The following is a 10615-nucleotide window of genomic DNA, read 5'->3' on the forward strand; positions in this document are numbered from 1 at the left end:
CACATGATAATGTGCACAAAATGCTGGAGGTTACTGATGAAACCAACTAATCCTAAATTCGAAGCACCTCACTTTCTTATGTGTCACAGAATGTACTCAATAGCTGGGTCTACGGTCGCATGCAGGCTCTATCACAGGCAGCCCCAATGTCATTTAGATTTATATTATGTAAAGAAAATGGTCACTTACCTCCCTGATGTCCATTAGGGTAGTAGATTATAGAAGTGCTAGGGGGAAGTTAAAGATATTAAATCACATTGTATATATATATTATATATATATATATATATATATATATATATATATATATATATATATATATATATAGGAAAAAACACAGACATCAGGCTAAATGTCTAATAGAGGGAAAAAAAAAAAAAAAAAAAAAAAAAAAAAACACACACCAAGCTACTACACAAGTATTGCATTACCAGGTTATTAAATCAGAACTGATCAGACTTATATTGTTATTCTTTCACAGGTGACAGGCATCCAATTTTATAGGCCTATTACAGAAAGTAATGCTGAGTTTACACGGAACAATCGTGCGAATTCACACAATAATCGAATGATAATCGTACGTGTAAACACTGCGAACAATCAGGCAAACGAGAAATCGTTCATTTTGATCTTACAACATGTTCTAAAATCGTTGTTCGTAAAAAAATTTGCATATCATTCCATGTGAACAGTCGTTCACCGATTTTACCGTACAATATATCACACCGTCTAAACACCAATCGTTATGAATAAAAATTACTCCCAACATTGTTAATCGTACAAATCAGGCAAGTTATTGTTCCTTGTAATCACAGCATAACGCTGCCTTACTAGTAGCCCCCTCTCCCCTTTCAGTCAGTGTGTGAAGTAAATCATTCATTATGAGCATAATTCAGTGGATGGGAGCCACACCTAGGCTAGTAATGACATAGCTAAACAACAAACTCCTTGTTTAAAATATTGATGCTACTAATTGACATTGTCACAGTATGTGGTAGTTTATTTTTTTTTAATTTGTACATATAAGCTGTGCCCTTCAACAAAGAATATATATATATATATATATATATATATGTTAGTTACATAATACATACAGGCCTCACCAAAAGTTAGTTTGACTGACCACAGGTTTTAGAAAACAAAGGCACAAAATAACCTACATTTCTCCAGACTTCTCACAGCACTTTTGCTCCTTCCCCCAGGATGAGAGAGACCCATCTGACCATGTTGCAGACCTTTTAAAGGCCGTCACACCTGAGCCCTGATTAGTCCAACTCAGCACTCCAAAACCTGGATTATCTGCATGTGGCCTGGACATCAGCACCCATGGTATAGTATGTTCACACTGAGGAATAGGTGAGGAATTGAAGAGGAATCTGCTCTGAGGGTAGGTTGACACTAAAGAATCTGCATGGATAAGTTCTGGCGGATTCCGTGGCTCAAACCCGTTCATGGCTTGCAGTGGATCTCGTTGCTTGTCCCCGTGCGCTCCTGATTCACTCTCTGACTGTAGTGCCATAGACTCCATTCTATGGTCATGCAGATGACGCCGTCTGCCTGAAGAATGAACCCGGGATCCGCCGCAAGACCTCTGTGTGTTTTCTTCAGTGTGCACATACCCGAAGTGTCCATTTACACAGAAAGATTATCTGACAGATTATCTGCCAAAGATTTGAAGCCAAAGCCAGGAATGGATTTGAAAAGAGAAAAAATCTCAGGCTTTCCTTAATGACCTGTTAAATAAATAATAATTGTTTATTTGTATAGCGCACACAGATTCCGCAGCGCTTTACCTATCTGTATGTTTTGGGAGGAAACCCACGCAAACACAGAGAGAACATAAAGACTCTTTGCAGATGTTGCCCTTGGGGGGATTTGAACCCAGGACCCCAGCGCTGCATAGCTACAGTGCTAACCACTGAGCCACCGTGCTGCCCTGTTCCCTGTTTATAGTCTGTTTCTGGCTTTGGCTTCAAATCTTTGGCTTCAACTCTGTCAGATAATCTTTCTCTGTAAGAAAGAAGCCATTAATCTTGGGGAACTATAGACTCCATGATATATATATCATGGGTCAATGGGTGACATATATATATATATATATATATATATATATTATAGGTCAATGGGGCTTTAATTCCGCTCGAACTCCATGATATATATATATATATATATATATATATATATATACACACACTAAGGGACCATTCACTATGTGAAGATAGCTGTGCACATAGGAATACTGTAAAGACATACAAGCTTATATCCAGTTGCTACAGTATTTTACCATGTTGAGACAATTATGTCCATGAAAAGAACCATTCGTTTTTAACCAAAGCTAAAAGGACAACTCCAGCCAAAATGTATTTATTAATATGTTATTACATTAGACAGATTCCTAATATACAATCATTATGGAAAATGCACATATAGTGCTATTTCCCTCAACTTAGTAGATGGTGCAGGCTTCAATTTCTCTAAACAAATGTGGTTATGACTCAGGTGTATTTACATGAAGTGTCCAGAAGGGGGCGCAGTATATTTAGAAATGACAAATTACATTGTAAAAATAACTAGGGCCTTTCCTACGCTTTGTTCACAAAATTCAGCTACCTTGGCTTTCCCCAACCTCCACTACCCTGACAGGAGCCCTGTAGTGTAAAAGGTAGAGTAGAGCAGGGTAGCAGTGCTGACTTGGTTGCGTGCTAAGAGAGAATTCAGAGTAGTGGAGAGGAGTAGGTCAGTAGTCAGATAAAATGATCGTAACCCTGTAGTAGTAACACTGCGGGGGTCCTGATCGGTCAGTGACAGGAGCAAAGCTCTGCGATGTAACTGCAGAAGAGTGCTGTGATGTAACCAAAGTGGTTAATGGCGGGCCTCGGAGCGTTCGTGGCGGACCGTCATTAACAGTGAGGACCTGGCTGCATATAGCAGCCATTCCCCACAAGCTTTGAAGTGAGCTCTGCTCTTCATGATGTCAGGATTCCATGACGTACCTGTACAGCATGGGTCCTTAAGGGGTTAAAGGGAACCAATCATTGCAGTTGGGCTGATATGATTCCCTGGAGCGCTGTATAAAGCTCTAGAGCAGTCCACAGCACAGACCGGCTGCAGCTGAGCAGAAGCTTTATATGGGGGGAACAGAATTTCTATTACCCGAGTGCGTGGCAGGCAGAGGTGGGGAGGTAGTCATCTCCGCGTCCGTGTCTAGTCGCAGCTCTTTGCTTCTCAGCATGCTCGTGGGGTGATGGACAGGGAGAGAGGCAAGGGCCTCTCTACCTGTCAATCATCCCCTCCAATTTTGGCTTCCCACCACTGGTGCTGTCTAGAGCACTCAAGTAAGTCCTGTCACTCAACTCTATTGCACAGCTGATGGAGCTAAAGGGTTACTTGTTTTGAACCATGTGTTATATGCTGACCAATTCTAGGTGCTTGTTTTGTCTTATCGTATCCCATCTCTTGTCTCTCACACATACAGCCCCAACACTCACAGGAGGGTTTAATTTTTGCCCCTGTAGGAGTTTAGCTTGCTGGAGGATGTGTTCAGTTCAGACCCAGTATTCAGTGTGAGAGGACGCAAACCAGTTTCTGCAGAAGTTAAGTCAGGGTCTGGTAGGGACCCCTGATAGGGACAAACAGACAGCAACTAAATACTTTATTCTTTATGGAAGCAACTAAGTTCAGTATGCAGTGCTAAGCTCATCTTATGGGAGAGAAGCCACCTAGACACACCCTAGCCCATGTCAGGAACCTCTCAAAAAAGTGCAGAGCAGTATCCTGAAGCACGAGGAACTGACTCCAGTAGGACAAAGCTACCGTGCATGGTCTACATCGTACTGCGCAGTGCAGGGTGACTGGGAAGCCTTGGCAACCTGCTTCGTCCAGATAACCTGGGAAATGTATTACCCACCTAGGAAGGGTACCTCGCAACTAGGGGGCATAGGTGGTTCAGACCCACTATTGGCGTCCGTGAGTACGAGTATCACTTATTTCTTTTATCTACACACCTGTTCCGGCAGAACACACTTACTACTTGGGCAGGGCTCCTCTGGCAACCCCCTCCTCTTCTCTCTCTCTGCAAAGCACCTACTACTTCTACCAAGCACTGATTCTTCCTTGTTGTCAGCACCAACGTTTTGTAATCAGATTTGTACTGTTCTCATTACGTGTACTGTTCATCCTGAGCCATCAAAGAGTGATATTTTTACTAAATGCACGGGACTCTAGCCTACTCTGTTTGCATCTGCACCCACACACTCCACCGTATACTTGGGTTATTTTCCCGTTCTGTGAGTGGCGGTACCACTACCCGGGTGGGTCTGCTACCACCCCAGGCTACTGTTACAAGTGCCCAAGGGACCCCCAACACTTCCAGAGGTTACCGACCATTGGGGAACATAGCAGGAATAACAACACCCTGCTACCAACTTGCAAAAAGAAAAGAGCAACCATCACACACGCGCACTGATAGGCAGAGAGTGTTGACTAGACAAGGGCGGGGAGCCACCCATATGCCTACCTCCCTGCCTCTGCCTGCCATGCGCCAGGGTAATAAAACTACTTTTCCTTCAGTATAAAGTTTCTGCGGCTGATTGGTTCCCTTTAAGTTTAAAATAATTCCATAATCTGCCGAATTCAGTTGTCAGATTAACAATAACTACAAAATAGGATATGCTTAATCAAACAACATTTATTTAGGTAACACCCTACCATTATATACAGTTATGTACAAGTATCCAATTCTTTGTAGAAGCAGCGGTATCTCCTTTTGGACGCACAGTCCTCAGCTGGGATGGCTTATGCCTAGCACATAGTCCAGAAAAAGCAATTGGAAAGACAGCGTCTCTTGCGTATCAAAAAACTTCCTTTATTTTGCCATATGCATACACAGAAAAAGTTACGACGTTTCGGCTCCTCTAACACATCCTGAGCCTTTCTTGAGAAAGGCTCAGGATGTGTTAGAGGAGCCGAAACGTCTTAATTTTTTCTGTGTATGCATATGGCAAAATAAAGGAAGTTTTTTTGTTATGTACTAGTATATATCTCCAAAAATCTGCTAGTTGTGGAATTCATGCACCATGTCGTTCTTTCCCTTTGTCAAAAACTGTCCAGTACAGTCAAAAACCCTTGTCGGTCTATCAGCTGTAACCAGATCTATAAACAGTACTTGTCAATCAAGCCTACACCGTGATGGCATCACCAACCAAGTAAGCATGTCCAGTCTGGGTGTATACATACAGGAGTCAATCACACCAATCACTAGAGATGAGCGAACCGATTCGGCCGCTATGGGATCTGGTTTGGATTTTTCCAAAAATCTGAGTCCGATCGGATTCGGATTTTTTGAAATCCGCTCCGATTTTTTTTTTCTTGCTTTCTAAAATAGCAGCCGCCATTCTTGAAAGCAGGAAGTGTTCCGGGCGGGAAAGCGCTTTCCTATGATGCCCGGAACATATGCAATCAGCAGGGATCTTGCACTAGCCCACCCCCTGTGTGACGTTGGTATTGCTTTAAGAGGAGCGGTCACATGACCGCGCCACACAGTGGGTAGAGAAACAGAGAGAGAGAGGAAGCATACTGTTAGCGGTGCACAGAGCTCGTCATTGACAAAAAGCTGCTGGTGCTGCTGCTGTTGTGTGCTACAGACTTCTGAGAAGATATTGTAGGAAAGGAAAGATTAGGAAAGCGGAGAGGAGAAACATCTAGTGATTGAGAGAGAAATATAGAGAGGGCGAAAGATAGATAGATTAGGCATAGGACAGCAAAGGGTGCACGGAACAAAAACGTGCTGTACAGATATGCAAGTCCAATACTTCTGTTAGTGTATATATCACATTCGTCTTATCCTGAGAGACAAAAATACCTGGTGCAGGTGTATAGCAGAATATCTTTAAAAAAGTGCTATATACACTACCGTTAAAAAGTTTTGGGTCACCCAAATAATTTTGTGTTTTCCATGAAAAGTCACACTTCTTCACCACCATACGTTGTGAAATGAATAGAAAATAGAGCATTCACAAGGTTAGGAATAATGATTTGTGTTTGAAATAACATTGTTTTTACATCAAACTTTGCTTTTGTCAAAGAATCCTCCTTTTGCAGCAATTACAGCATTGTACACCTTTGGCATTCTAGCTATTAATCTGTTGAGGTAAGCTGGAGAAATTGCACTGCACGCTTCTAGAAGCAGCTCCCACAAGTTTGATTGGTTGGATGGGCACTTCTGGCGTACCATACGGTCAAGCTGCTCCCACAACAGCTCCATGGGGTTCAGATCTGGTGAATGCGCTGGCCACTCCATTACTGATAGAATACCTGCTGCCTGCTTCTGCTGTAAATAGTTTTTGCACAATTTGGAGGTGTGTTTAGGGTCATTGTCCTGTTGTAGTATGAAATTGGCTCCAATCTAGCGCTGTCCACTGGGTATGGCATGGCGTTGCAAAATTGAGTGATAGCCTTCCTTATTCAGAATCCCTTTTAACCTGTACAAATCTCCCACCTTACCAGCACCAAAGCAACCCCAGACCATCACATTACCTCCACCATGCTTAACAGATGGCGTCAGGCATTCTTCCAGCATCTTTTCATTTGTTCTGCGTCTCACAAACGTTCTTCTTTGTGATCCAAACACCTCAAACTTGGATTCATCCGCCCACAACACTTTTTTCCAGTCTTCCTCTGTCCAATGTCTGTGTTCTTTTGCCCATCTTAATCTTTTTCTTTTATTGGCCAGTCTCAGATATGGCTTTTTCTTTGCCACTCTGCCCTGAAGCCCAAAATCCCACAGCCGCCTCTTCACTGTAGATGTTGACACTGGTGTTTTGCAAATACTATTTAATGAAGATGCCAGTTGGGGACCTGTTAGGCGTCTGTTTCTCAAACTAGAGACTCTAATGTGCTTATCTTCTTGCTTAGTTGTGCAACGCGGCCTCCCACTTCTTTTTCTACTCTGGTTAGAGCCTGTTTCTGCTGTCCTCTTTGTGCTGTCCTCTAAAGGGAGTACTACACAACGTTGTAGGAAATCTTCAATTTCTTAGCAATTTCTCGCATGGAATAGCCTTCATTTCTAAGAACAAGAATAGACAGTCGAGTTTCAGATGAAAGTTCTCTTTTTCTGGCCATTTTGAGCGTTTAATTGACCCCACAAATTTGATGCTCCAGAAACTCAATCTGCTCAATGGAAGGTCAGTTTTGTAGCTTCTGTAACGAGCTAGACTCTTTTCAGATATGTGAACATGATTGCACAAGGGTTTTCTAATCATCAATTAGCCTTCTGAGCCAATGAGCAAACACATTGTACCATTAGAACACTGGAGTGATAGTTGCTGGAAATGGGCCTCTATACACCTATGTAGATATTGCACCAAAAACCAGACATTTGCAGCTAGAATAGTCATTTAGCACATTAGCAATGTATAGAGTGTATTTCTTTAAAGTTAGGACTAGTTTAAAGTTATTTTCATTGAAAAACAGTGCTTTTCCTTAAAAAATAAGGACATTTCAATGTGACCCCAAACTTTTGAACGGTAGTGTATATATAGACAATTTCTATACTTGGACCCTTCTGATATCACATCCGTCTTATTCTGAGAGACAAAAATACCTGGTGCAGGTGTATAGCATAATATCTTTAAAAAAGTGCTATATATATGTAGACAATTTCTATACTTGGACCCTTCTGATAGTGTGTATATCACATCCGTCTTATCCTGAGAGACAAAAATATCTGGTGCAGGTGTATAGCATTCTATATATATATATATATATATATATATATATATATATATATATAGTGGCATGGTGGCGCTGTAAGAGGCAGTTCTATGCCTCTGGAGTGGGAATCGGAGTTCAGGTGGAGCTCCTGGTCCAGATACTCCACTCCAGCCCTAGAGCTAATGAGGCTCTGAAACCCACCTGGTGGAGCTCTATTAGAGACTCCAGAGCTTCCCAGGTGAGGGTTCCCAGGTGAAGACTCCCAGGGTGGGAGAACACAGGCAGTGCTAGGCCTGTGGGAACTGCAGACAAGAAGTCTGGGTGTGACCAGTGGAGCTGGAGCATTAGGCTCATAAGTGACAGCTAGGGAAGCTGTGGTGTTAGTCAGTGGCTAGACGGCCTAGGTTTTATTTTATTGGCAGTGTTGCCTATGTCTTGTGTTTTTTCTTTGGTCAGTATAAAGCATACAGCAGGGACTGGACTGCAATTTGTAATGTGCCAACCGTCTCTGACCCAGGAGATGGCGACCCCAGCGAGTAAGTAACCCCCAGATTGTCACATATTGTTCTCCCACCCTGGGAGTCTTCACCTGGGAGTCCTCACCTGGGAAGCTCTGGAGTCTCTAATAGAGCTCCACCAGGTGCGTTTCAGAGCCTCATTAGCTCTAGGGCTGGAGTGGAGTATCGGGACCAGGAGCTCCACCTGAACTCCAATTCCCACTCCAGAGGCACAGAACTGCCTCTTACAGCCCCACCATGCCACACTATATATATATATATATATATATATATATATATATATATATAGGACACAACCCTGACTTGGCACGGGCACGCAGCAATTCCCCCACGTCCTCCATCCTCAGCAACATCCCGCTAACTTTTGGCGTATATGAGCAGCAAACTGCTCTTTGATGATGATGATGATGATGAGCACGTGGGGGAAGAGACAGGGGACAATCAAGTGCAGGGCATAGCTGTGGATATCAGAGCAGGCCCATGTTAGGCCTGGCAGGAGAGCACTAGGCAGTAGACGAGAGAGGGCTGGGCAGGAGCCTGATGAGGATGATAGCATCATTCTGGAACAGGATGATCTAACATCGGATGTTACATGGGATCCATGGCAGGATTTGTCAACCGGGAATCCGTCCACCAGCAGGCATGCCACAACTAAAAAGCAGACAGGCAGCAGTAGTCAACTAACAAGTCGGAAACGTAGCCGAGACAAGTAGATGACCACTGGGGAAACCTCCTCCTCTGCAGGTCCCAGTATCGGCAGCCTGTCGGTACTAGACTCTACACCTCGCCTGTGTGGCAGTTTTTTAAAAAGTGCCAGGAGGATACCTATGTGGTCATCTGTCACCTGTGCGACAGGCGCATTAAAAGAGGCAAGAGTTGCCATCCTGGCACCAGTGCCATGTCTGCCCATATGAAGCGCCACCACCTTTCCTCCTGGGAGAAATGGGGTGATAGTGGGTCACAGCAGGCCCAGGCAGACCTGCGGTCAACAGCAGCAGGTAACAGCAGTAGTCAGGGGGGCCTTTCACAGAGTCAGACCTCCTCTGTGGAAGGGAGTGTGGCTTTACTCCCTTCTTCGGCTGGTGGCCCCTGTGTTGCTAGTAGTAGGCAGCCTGGCATCATGGAGTCCCTATACCGGAGGCAGACATATGCACCCAGCAATCCCACAGCAGTCAAGCTGAACGCCCACCTGGCCAAGTTGCTGGTGCTCCAGGCTCTGCTGATTAAAGTTGTCGACACTACTTTTCCAACACAGCTATCCCGGCCATGTATAGCTATGTTCGTGAAAAGGTTGCTGACTCGCTGAGCCATTCAGTGAGCAGACATGTACATTTAACCACAGACATCTGGAGTTGTAATTACGGGCAAAGGCAGTATATGTCCATTACTGCTCAGTGGGTAAATGTAATATGGCCGGCGGACCCCCAGCAACTTGGCCAGGGAAGGGCGATGACACCACCCCGTTGTCACAGCAGGGTTCCTGTGTCGTGGTTCTCCTCCACCTCCTCCAGTAGGTCCAAAAACTCCTCAACCGCCAGTGTTCCTCCCTTGTACCACTTGGGTGTAGCACGGAGGTGTCACGCTGTGCTGCACCTAGCCTGCCTGGGTGAAAGGAGACACACAGGGGAAGAGCTGCACCACCTGCTCGAGACAGAAATCCTCTCTTGGCTGACTCCACGCTATCTTAAAGTTGGGACGGTGGTGAGTGACAATGGGAGCAACATTCTCTCCGCGCTGCGTCGAGGAAGTATGAGGCATGCTCCGTGTATGGCACATGTTTTAAACCTAATAGTTACACACTTTCTAAAGTCTTCATCCCATTTACAGACTGTGCTGTCAATGGCTCGAAAGCGTGTAACCATTTCAGCCATTCAAGTCGCTCTCACCACATCCTCCTCGACCTACAGCGGAGGAATGGTCTTCCCAACTATCGTCTCATTTGCGATGTAGCCATGCGATGGAACTCCACCCTCCACATGGTGGACCGGCTCTATGAGCAGAGGAAGGCTTTGACTGATTTCCTCTTGATGCAGGCGGACACGGTGACTCTCCTCTGTAACCTGGAGCTCAGGCAGTGGCAGCTCATGTGTGACACCTGCCGCTTGCTACGACCCTTTGAGGAGGCCACCTTTCTGGTCAGTGGGCAAGACACAGGACTGAGCGCCATCATATCCATGCTTCCTGTACTCTAGCTGATGCTGATGCGACTCAGTGGCGAGGGGGAAGAGGTCTTGCCCCTAACGCAGCCCGGGTCGCTGGAGGAAGGCTTGGCGGAAGAGGAGGGAGAGGAAGTTGAGGAGAAGGAGGACCTGAACGCACAGAAACTCTTAGGGGAGACGGGTGGAGGAGAAGGAGATGAGCCTTCCTGCCAGACCAGAGGGGGGCCA

The sequence above is a fragment of the Dendropsophus ebraccatus genome, chromosome 3 (assembly GCF_027789765.1).
Source record: "Dendropsophus ebraccatus isolate aDenEbr1 chromosome 3, aDenEbr1.pat, whole genome shotgun sequence".
NCBI classification, from domain to species: domain Eukaryota; kingdom Metazoa; phylum Chordata; class Amphibia; order Anura; family Hylidae; genus Dendropsophus; species Dendropsophus ebraccatus.